Source organism: Propithecus coquereli, unplaced genomic scaffold, assembly GCF_000956105.1.
Source record: "Propithecus coquereli isolate 6110/MARCELLA unplaced genomic scaffold, Pcoq_1.0 Scaffold139, whole genome shotgun sequence".
Taxonomy (NCBI): domain Eukaryota; kingdom Metazoa; phylum Chordata; class Mammalia; order Primates; family Indriidae; genus Propithecus; species Propithecus coquereli.
In genome coordinates this window covers 3922279-3932638 of record NW_012138191.1, presented here as the reverse complement: position 1 = coordinate 3932638, position 10360 = coordinate 3922279, and the positions used below count along the sequence as shown (strand labels likewise).

Below are 10360 nucleotides of genomic sequence, written 5' to 3'. Positions count from 1 at the left end.
AATTAGTTTTCATTTCTTCTGCACTGACTAACTGAAAGTGGTAAGAGAGGATGGTCAGAGGCATGCTATATGACAAAGAAAGTCACTCTAGGCTTTACAAACTTGCTCTAGGAAGCCCATCAGAAAGATAAGCCTTGTCATGGGAAAAACACAGAAGAATAAGTGAGAGTTAACTTACACCCCAATTTTTTTTCGAGCAAAGGTGACAATGGTAAAGTCTCCAAGATTTCTTTCACTGATAACAGGTCATGAATAAGTCATGTTGTTGAGACTTCTCAAGGGTGTTAAGGATTGAATGGGGTGTGGATGGGAAATGGAGAATGGGGAAGACCTGGGAAGAGACTTACTTATTCATTCATGTGCATAATAACAGCGCTTTCTGGACACTTGGATGTGAGCCATTGAGCTGGGTTCTGGAATATAGCATGAAAATGTTAAACATGGTCCTTGCCCCCGAGACACAGTTTTGTGGGGGAAAACAGAAAGGGCAAAGGAATTTAAAGTAATGTTGGTAAATAGTGGAAAGTGAACATTCCTGGGAGGGGCAACTAACTCCTATTAGATAAGTCAGAGAAGGTTCCAGGAGGAACAATTCTCTAAAACTGAGATCTGAAGGATGAGAAAGAACCAAAGAAGAAAGAAGAGTGTTCCTAAGGGAGGAAATTGTGTGGGGGAAAAAGCTCAAAGGTTTGAGAGAGGAAAATCATGGAGTATTTAAGGAAAATAGAGTATAGGTGGAGAGTTGGGGACAGTGATGGGAGATAGGGTAGGGACCCTCTAAATCTCATTAAGAAGTTTGTTGCTCTGCATAATCAGTGGGGGAAAAAAAAGAAGTTTGAGCTTCAGTCTGAGGGCTGGGGAGTGGGGCGATAAAAATTTCATTTTAAAAAGATAACTTGGGTTGTGAGGGAGGTGGGTAGACAATTGTGAAGCTGTTGTCATCCAGGTGGCAGATAATGGTGGGCTGTACTCCCTTTTCAGTGAGGATGGAGAGAATCAAGAGATAGGAGACATTTAAAAGGAAGAATCAATGGGACAGGATATGGAAGGTGATGACAAAGGAAGAGAAGAGGTTTCTGGCTTTGGCGACTAAATAGGCCAACTCACTGCCACAGAGGACAGTGGCGTAGGGGCAGGTGGATTGAGAAGTGGGGGAAATGCTGGGTTTTCTTTGGGGGTAGGTCGAGTTTAAGGTGGCTGGAGGATCTGTTGACTTCAATCTCAGGATGAATATGGGTTGAGAGGCTTGGGAATTGTCTGCATAGAAAAGGTAACAAGAGAAGAGAAGAATATTTAAGACAACCCTGAGAGAGGCCCACATTGAAGAGACAGAAGAGAGTAAAGGAGATTTAGATGGAATTTTCAGAGAGGAAAAAGGAAAACCAGGAGAGGATGGTATTAGGGAAACCCAGGGACAAGAGCTTTTGGGAGGGAGGGAGTGATCAACAATGTTCAAAACCATCGAGAACCAGGTGGAAGGGTCAAACTCAAATTGAGGAACATTCTACAAAATAACTACCCTATGCTCTTCAAAGACGTAAATGCCAAGATACAAAAAATGACTGAGAAATTGAGATTAAAGGACACTAAAGACACATGAGAACCGGAAATGCAATGAATGAGCCAAGATTTTGTTTTGCTAAATCTTTTATCATTTTTAATGGCTGCATACTAATCCAGATAGTTAATTTCATTGAAATAATTGAATTTGAGTTTGTAATTTTCTGTTTGTTTCTCAACAGGTAAGTAACATAATGTCATTCCATGTTTTCTCTAATCACAATCTATTACCTTACTTTTGGAAGGCTGTTTTTATGAGATATAGTAAATTTAAAAAAGTGATTCAGTTTGATTGCTCATCACTAAAAAAAAAGTGAAAATCAGAATAATACACTTCGATAACTATACACAAAGCTGGTAGAGAAAATGAAATTTACAGTTGCTATGTTAGGTTGCCTGAAGGTGAAGGAAAGTTAGTTTTACTTCTAATTTTGTCCTCAAATTTTCCTTTAAAGGCCACTACATCTCCCAAGGTGTCTTAAGTTCACAGAATCTGGCATGAAGTTAGCCAAACCCCAGGTAGTGTTATTTAAAATATTCATCTTAAGTGCAGGGTTCCTAAGTTGTGGGGTCTTATCCCAACGTAGGCATCTGTAGGAGGCTATGACCATATACTACTCTTTCAAGAAGAATGGTGAAATGAAAAAATAGCCCCTAGTCTTTTTAAACAAAGTTTATGGGAGGCCATTGTTTTGGATTGGCCTCCTGCACTACCTCCAGCAGATCAGACCAAAGCAGAATGGAGTCACTTGTGCTAAGTGCTGTGTAATCAAGCTGAACTTTGAAATGAGTCAGTTTTCAAAAAAAACCGGAGATTCCAGTCAACCTGAGTAAGTGTAGTAGGGAAGTTTCCTCAGTTTTAATCCCATAAGAAAAGTAACTTTGAAAAGATCAATCTGCTCTTTGCTGTCTCTTTCTGCTTTCTTCAGCACTTTTTTGCCTATTAAAGCCAAGCATTTCTGCTTAGCTCATAGGAACACTCATCCTATTTTTATGAGAATGAGATGTTACCCGATTCTAGAACTGCACATAAAAACCAATTAGATCTTTAATCTAAATTTGTAGTATGTTTGTCTTTTGACAGTTTCTTTTCTGTGGTCCTGAAATTCTGGCAGTTGTGTACCTACCTGCATACGCTAATATATTAAAATATTTTCATCCTCTGTTAATTTCTTTCTACTTTTAATGTATTTTAATGTAAACATTTAAATTTTTATGTGTTTGGCCAATGGGTAGCTAAAAAACAAATACATTTACAAAATTTAAACATATTTTTTCCGTTTCCTTTATGTCGATAAGTGTCCTCTAGAAATTCCCCAAGTTAGCCATGTGCGACAAGCTTCATTGGGTGGCAAATGTCCTCAGTAAAGATGGCTGCGGCCGCCTTCCATGGCCCTTGCCTGCCCACATCAAGGATGGTTCCGGTGATTTTTTTTCTTTCAAACCTCGCTTTTCCCGTAACAAAGATGGCACCTGCGCTTCCGGGTTCCGGGCTCTTGCTGCGTCTGGAAGGTGAGTGTTGTTAACTGGGGACTGGCGGATTTTCTCGTCAGTTTTCTGCGTCGACTCAGGAGTGACTTGGGGCGGGGGCGGGGGTCGCAGCAACGCATCCGGTCGTTCTCTCACCTTTGGGAAGTTATGGCGGCTTCTCCCGGCCGGTTACCGTTTCCCGCTGGTCCCCCACCCCCTCCGCCCCAACACGCGGCCTCTGCAGCCTCTGCTTTGGGAAATCTCCGGAATTTGCAGGCAGTGGGTCTGCATGAGCTTTGTTCTTCTTTTTTTTGAAAAGAACTTTCTTTGAGAATTCGTATTCACATACCATAAAATTTCCTTCTTTAAAGGGTAAAATTAAGTGGTTTTTTTTTTTTTTTGGTGTGTTCACAGAATTGTGCATTCATCACCGCAATCTAATTTTAGAATATTTTCATCTCCCCAGAGAAAAACCCAGCACGCTGTAGCAATCAGTCTCCATTCACCACGACCCCCCAATCCTAAGCAATTACTAGTCTGCTTCCTATCCCTATAGATATACCAATTTGCACATTTGCTGTGAATGAAATCATACAATATGTGACTGATTTCTTTCAGTAAGTATATTTTCAAAGTTTTTGTGACTAGTTTCTTTCACTATGGATAATGTTCTCAGAGCTTGCCCTTGTTACATATTGTGTCAGAACCACATTCCTTCATTGTTGAAAAATCTATGGGCCAGGCACGGTGGCTGACACCTGTAATCCTAGTACTCTGGGAGGCCGAGGCAGGAGGATTACTTGAGGTCAGGAGTTCGAGACCAAGCCTGAGCAAGAGAGAAACCGGATCTCTACTAAAAATAGAAAAATTAGCGGGAGGTCGTGGCACTTGCCTGTAATCTCAGTTACTGGGGAGGCCGAGGCAGGAGAATTGCTTGAGTCCAGGAGTTTGAGGTTGCTATGAGCTAGGCTGATGCCACACATTGTACGTGGGGTAACAGTGAGACTCTGTCTCAAAAAAAAAAAAAAAAAGGAAAAGAAAAATATTCTATTGCTTGTATATACCATATTTTATTTATCTATTGATTAGTTGATGGCTATTTTGATTGCTTTCACTTTTTGGCTATTATGAATAAATCTACTGCCAGCATTTGTGTAAAGTTATTGTGTGGACACATTTTTTTTTTTATTTCAAAATATTATGGGGATACAAACGTTGAGGTTACATATATTGCCTTTGCACCATTGGAGTCATAGCTACAGTCATAGCTACCTATCCCCAGTGTGTACCACACCCATTGGGTGTGAATTTACCCATCTCTTCCTCCTCCCTCCCTCCTCCCCAACATCTGATGAATGCTACTTACATATATTTTTATTTCTCTTGAGCATATGCCTAGGAGTGGAATTGCCAGGTCAAAGTGTAACTCCGTATTTAACCTTTTGAGGAACTGCCAAGCTATTTTCCAAAGTGCCTGCGTCATTTTACGTATTTGTATGTGGATATCCAGATGTCCCAGTGTTGAAAAGAATACCCTTTTCCCATTGAACTGTCTTGGCACCTTGGGGAAAATCAATTGACCATAAATGTAAAATTTTACTTTTAGATTTGCTATTATAGTCCATTGATCTATATGTCTATCCTTATGCCTGTTGGATGCTAATCCACCATGTTGGATTTAGGATTAACCCGTTTCTAGGAATGTCTCTAAGATTTTTACTTTATCTACTATTGCCTAAATCCTGCGCTTAGGTCAATACAGCCTTGACTATAAGTCCTACTGTCTGGCAGATTCAGTTAGCATTCTTGCCTTTCCCTGAAAGGTAGACTTCAATTGTCCTATACATTCCTTCCCTAAGATCTGTAAGTCCTGGGTCTGGTGGGGTAATGGGGTGGGGAATCCACCATCTAATCTGGTCACTGCCCAGGACGTGGATTCTGTTCATAAGTTTCTATTAAATGTTTCTTTCTGAGAAACTGGATATGTCATCCTCTTTCTTTGGCCTCTCAGCTTCCTTGGACTTTAGGAGTAGGTTTGCATAGGCCTGCTCACCATGGAACTCCTGTACTACCCAGTGTTGATTACTATCATTTTGTAGTAAGTTTTGAAATCAGAAAATATGTGTTCTCCACCTTTGTTCTTCTTTTCCAAGATTGTTTTGGCTATTGTGGGTCCTTTACATTTCCATAGGAGTTTTTGGAGCAGTTTTATCAATGTCTGCAAAAAAAGCCAACTGGGATATTGATAAAAATTGTAATGATCTTTAGGTCAATTTGGGGAATATTGCCATCTTAAAATATTAAGTCTTCTGATCCATGAACATGGGATTTTTTTTATTCCTTCAGATCTTTAATTTCTTCCAACACTTTGTGGGAGGAAGTGGGAGGAAGCAGAGCTTACTGGAGAACCTGGAGGAAAGCCATTGTGCTTAAAGCAGGGAAAGCATGGGGGCCTGAGGCTGGGGGATGTGGGCTAGAGAGAAGTTTCTGAGTGGTAATTAATGTCTCAGAGGAGGAAAGGAAAGGAGTGAGCTTTGGGCCACGCCTCAAGGAAGTCCAGCTGGAGATGGAGGATAGAAACAGGCAAAGAGCTGGGAGGACAATCAGGAGAGTGACATCGGGAAAAGAAAAGGAGTGTTAGAAGAAGGAGTTTCTGGAAGTTCTGCAGTGGAGTGATTGAATTGGAATTGAGGAAATCAGCCAATTGTAGGCTTTTCTGAGAAGTTTGTGGAGAGGAAAAGAGACTGGCTGCAGGGAGAGCGGGTGTCAAAGATTTTTGTTTTCTTTATTGACAACTTCCTCTGTGTGTGTGTGTGTGTGTGTGTGTGTGTGTGTGTGTATATAACCATTTGAGAGTATATCACAGACATCATGTCCCCTTACCATTAAATATTTCAGTGGCATTTTCAAAGAAGAAGAACATTCTCTAACACACTGTTTTTATTGAAAATGGGAGAGATTTGGGTATGTTGAAAAGTCTAAGTGAAGGGTCCAGTGGAACAGAAGAGAGAGAAGGGATTGTCCTTGCTGAAGGCTTCTGTAAAGGTCCACAGGGTGGGATCTAAAGCCTGGGTGTGTGTGTGTGGCGGAGGGGTTCGCTTTTACCAAGGGCAGGATGGCATCTCTGTTTTAAGGAGAGGTGAAGTTGTGCCCTTGTGGGAGCCTTTGTTGTGTTTGATAGGGGAGTTGAGGATACTCCTCCCTGTTGGTTTCTGTTTCCTTTGTCCATTAAGAATGGAGATGATCTACTGAAAAAGAGGAGCAAGGTGCCTGACTGAGTGTTGGGGGAGGGTCTGAGTTGAAGAAAAGTGGAGAAAACATGTTGTTTCCTTCTGGAAGCCTCCAGAGCAGAGGGTTAGGTAACACGACGGGAGAAACAGGAACCAAAGGTGCCTGCTACAGAGGTGTTTGCTGAAACTTCAGGCCACGGAGAGGGAGAGGCAGTTAAGAGATAAACATCTCAGTATCCATTTGGCCAGCTGGTTGGATCCAGGTTGGTGCTCATCCATCTGCAGTGGTCCCCAACCTTTTTGGCCCCAGGGACTGGTTTCATGGAACTCAGGTGGTGATGTGTGGCCTGGTTGGGGACTGTAGATCTAGAGCAGAGCCAACCTGCCCTGTTTGATCAATTTCACATGGAGGGTACGGAGGCCAGTGGGTTTATCTAGGCTGGCGTTTTGACAAAGGGGTGTGAAGAAAAGGCAAAATGGGCAGAGGAGGGGAGTTTAGGATGTTAACAAAATTATGGACCATGGAATATACTGGATAAGGATGTGAGAAGCAAGATGATTACTGGGTAGGAAACAGAGGGGCAAATGGACTGGAGGCAGGCTGGGAAGATAGGGGCCTGCAATTTCTTTTTTAATTATTACTGTTTCACTTATTGGAACTATAGATACTATACTAAATACCTTACATGCACTAATTTTATATCATTCTTATGACAACCCTATGACGTAAGTATATTATCATCAAGCCATTTTTATAGACAAGGAAACTGAGGGTAAGTGGCTTGCCCAAGGTGATACAGCTAAAAAGTGACAGCAGGGACTCAAACCTTGTGCTGTTTAGAGACACCCTGGATCCTCCAATTTGTGTTTCCCTCAGTTAAGAGAGTGAGTGTTGCCGGGCGCGGTGGCTCACACCTGTAATCCTAGCACTCTGGGAGGCCCAGGTGGCGGATTGTTTGAGCTCAAGAGTTCGAAACCAGCCTGAGCAAGAGTGAGACCCTGTCTCTACTAAAAATAGAAAGAAATTAATCGGACAACTAAAAATATATAGAAAAAAATTAGCCGGGCATGGTGGCGCAGCTGTAGTCCCAGCTACTTGGGAGGCTGAGGCAGAAGGATTGCTTGAGCCCAGGAGTTTGAGGCTGCTGTGAGCTAGGATGACGTCACAGCACTCTAGCCCGGGCAACACTGTGAGACTCTGTCTCAAAAAAAAGAAAAAGAGTGAGTGTTTAAAAATGCGAAGTGATTATCTCACACCCCAGCTCAGAAGCGTTCAGTGTATTAGGATTTAAATGGAAATATATATATTTTAAAAATAAGATACATTGAGCAATGAATAGAGAGTTGGATATATGGGTAGTTACGTGATGAAGCCAATCATAGTAAAATGTTAATTGGGGAGTCTCGGTAGTAGCTATAGGATGTTCACTGTGTAATTCTTTATACTTTTCTTTATGTTTGAAAATTTTCATGTCAAATATTGGGAGGGAAGTGCCTTAATTGAAGAAAAGTTGATGAAGTTAAATCATTTCTTATGTGGACCTTGATCGACTTGTATTTCTAGGTCTGTAAGAATCTGCAGAGTCATAGAAGATTGGCTGCTTCCTGGTAAGCAGGTTTTTATGTACTGTACTTAGAGAGTTCTTGTGCCTGCAATCCCAGGGCATCCTAGACTCTCCAGTGTTGAAAAAGAGTATTTAAATTGTGTAATTAAAGCACTTTTAAGAGAGGAAAATAAGCACTTCTGGGAAGGAAGTTGAACCACAGAGGATAATGGAGCAAAGGATAGTGATTGCATTCTACTTGCTAGCCCAGGGTGTTTCAGACCATAAGAAGGGTTTCATCTGCTCCCACTGCTTGCTTTCTTCTATACAAATTCATTGAGTCCCAAATAATGCATTTTACATGCACAAGGACTTATTTTCAGTAAGCGTTTTTTTTTTCATCATTTTTTTTTGGTCCAGCGCCTAGTTTGGAATGCATTTGGCATTTGTTGTAAGTGATTCTAAAAACAAAGAAAAGAGAGGTATCACGTCAATGTGCTATTTGTTTTCAAAAAGAATTTCTTTCATTTCACAGCACTAACAACACTCTCAGTTGATGGTTGGTTTCAAGGCACCTTTGCAGGCAGGCAGGATATGCCAATATCATTCATTGACCTGTTTATTCCCTTCGGAAGCCTCCAAAGCAGAGTGTTAGGTAACATGAAAGGAGAAGGGGGAACCAAAGGTGCCTGCTGCAGAGGTGTTTGCTGAAACTTCTGGCTCGGTTGGCTAATATGGAACGTGTGAAAAGACAGGATGTTCTTGTTTCTTTGGGAACCTTGGTCACTCCACTCCTTTCAGGAGCAATCAGCTGATACCTTGGCTCACTCTCTGCCTGAGCGAATGCGCACAACAGCATGTGACTGGGTGTCCTCAAACAAGAAGGATTTTGCCAGACCTAACTGTTGATTTGTTTTTATATATCTCCTATCTTTGCCTAATCAGGTGGTAGCTTAGGCTGCAGCATTGAAGCTGTGCAGACGCAGGAGGCCGGGAGGACTTCAGGCTGGGTTCATCCTAGCTTGGCGACCTTCTGGATGAGTTACTGCACTTCTGTCTGTGTCTGGATCTGACTGTAAATGAGAGTAATAACAGGCTTCACAGGGTTATTGCAGATGAGGCTCTTAACACAATGCCTGGCATCTAACACTCAGTAAATGGGGAACTACTCTTATTCGTATACTGCTCAAGTTATTATGAAATTACTTCTTTCATTCACACGTGTCTTTAAGATCTTTTAAGTTCTGACTGTCATTTTAACAGCTGCACAGGATTCCATGATTTGGAGTATTGCCTCCTCCTAAATCTATTCCTTCTGCTGTCTTCTCTAACTCAGTTAATAACACTGCCTAGTCACTAAAAGTCTCTTCTCGTCGATTCTCAGCTCCTCTTTAACACCTTTTTCCATTCAGTTATTAAGTTCTACTCTCATTTTAGTTCCTAAATATACTCTTAATCTCTCTTAATCTACTCTTGACCCGTGGGGCCCTGACTCAGTTCATTTGCTCTTCCTTTCTCACCTGGACCACTGCAGGTGAGTGAAGAATTCTTGTCGTTCATGAGACTGCCTGTCACCAGGCTTATGCCATACAAATTCACCTGCGAATCTAGCTGTCAGATGCAGATCTGACCATGTATCTCCTCTGCATATCGTATGTGTGGCCCGTGGCACTCGTGAGACCTCGTGCCTGCTATGAGATTTATTGGTGACGGCAACCTGTGAGGCAGAGGGTCCAGGATCTGCCAGGCCCATAGTTATTTCATAGAGAGGTAGGCAGGGTTGGATGCACTACAGAGAGCCCTCCAGTAGAGAATCTAGTGCCCCACAGGTGGCTCCAGGAGACAAAGAGAACATCTAGTTTTAAACAAGAAATGTCCAAACACCGAATCCAATACGCCACCTTTGGGATGTCCAGAGAGTTTTTGTATCAGCTAGAGAGTTTTTGTATCCAAGTTGCTGACAGCAGCCAGGCCTTGCTATCCTTCCCAGAGCTGGGTACAGGAGGGAGGGCTCCACAGCCATCCAGCTGCGACCACAGGGTTTGTCCTTCCCCAGCTACTCATTATGTGACCAATCCTTAACACTCACTTTAAATTCCTGACACCCCACACCACTTGTGATTGTCCAAGTGGTTCTTCCTGAGTTCATGCTTTTCGCCAGCCATGGCTGGCCTGACCCTCACGTGGGGATAATCTCGAGAAAGCCTACTGCCCCTTCTGGGCTCCTCTCTGTTTTAACTCACTGTGGTAACATGGTATGTCTCTGTGTTTGGATCACTCCAAACTAGGAGGGAAGGGTCTATGTGACATTCCCCTTTGTGTCCCCAGTGCCTGGCACCAGGCCTGACATGTTAAATAATTGACTGAATGCGTGTTTGAGTAGGCCATGGAGGAAAATGCAAATCACCTGTAATCACGTTACCCAGATAACCACCGAAATTAATTTGGGATATACCCTCCCAGACATTTTTTCCCTGGTTTTATGTCTCTATATTTCTAATACACACATTGTGCACGTGATACACACCTTACCATAAATATATTTTTATTTATTTA

General features: G+C 42.2%; 1 protein-coding gene across 1 annotated transcript in view; it reads left to right on the top strand.

The window, feature by feature from the left end:
- Positions 1-3047: 3047 nt before the first annotated feature.
- LOC105806190 (uncharacterized protein C20orf196 homolog) overlaps positions 3048-10360 on the top strand; it is an 11461-nt gene continuing 4148 nt past the window's right edge. The window contains exon 1 of the mRNA XM_012639264.1: positions 3048-3072. The gene's annotated coding sequence lies outside the window, so the exon portion shown is untranslated. The remainder of the gene's footprint in view (positions 3073-10360) is intronic.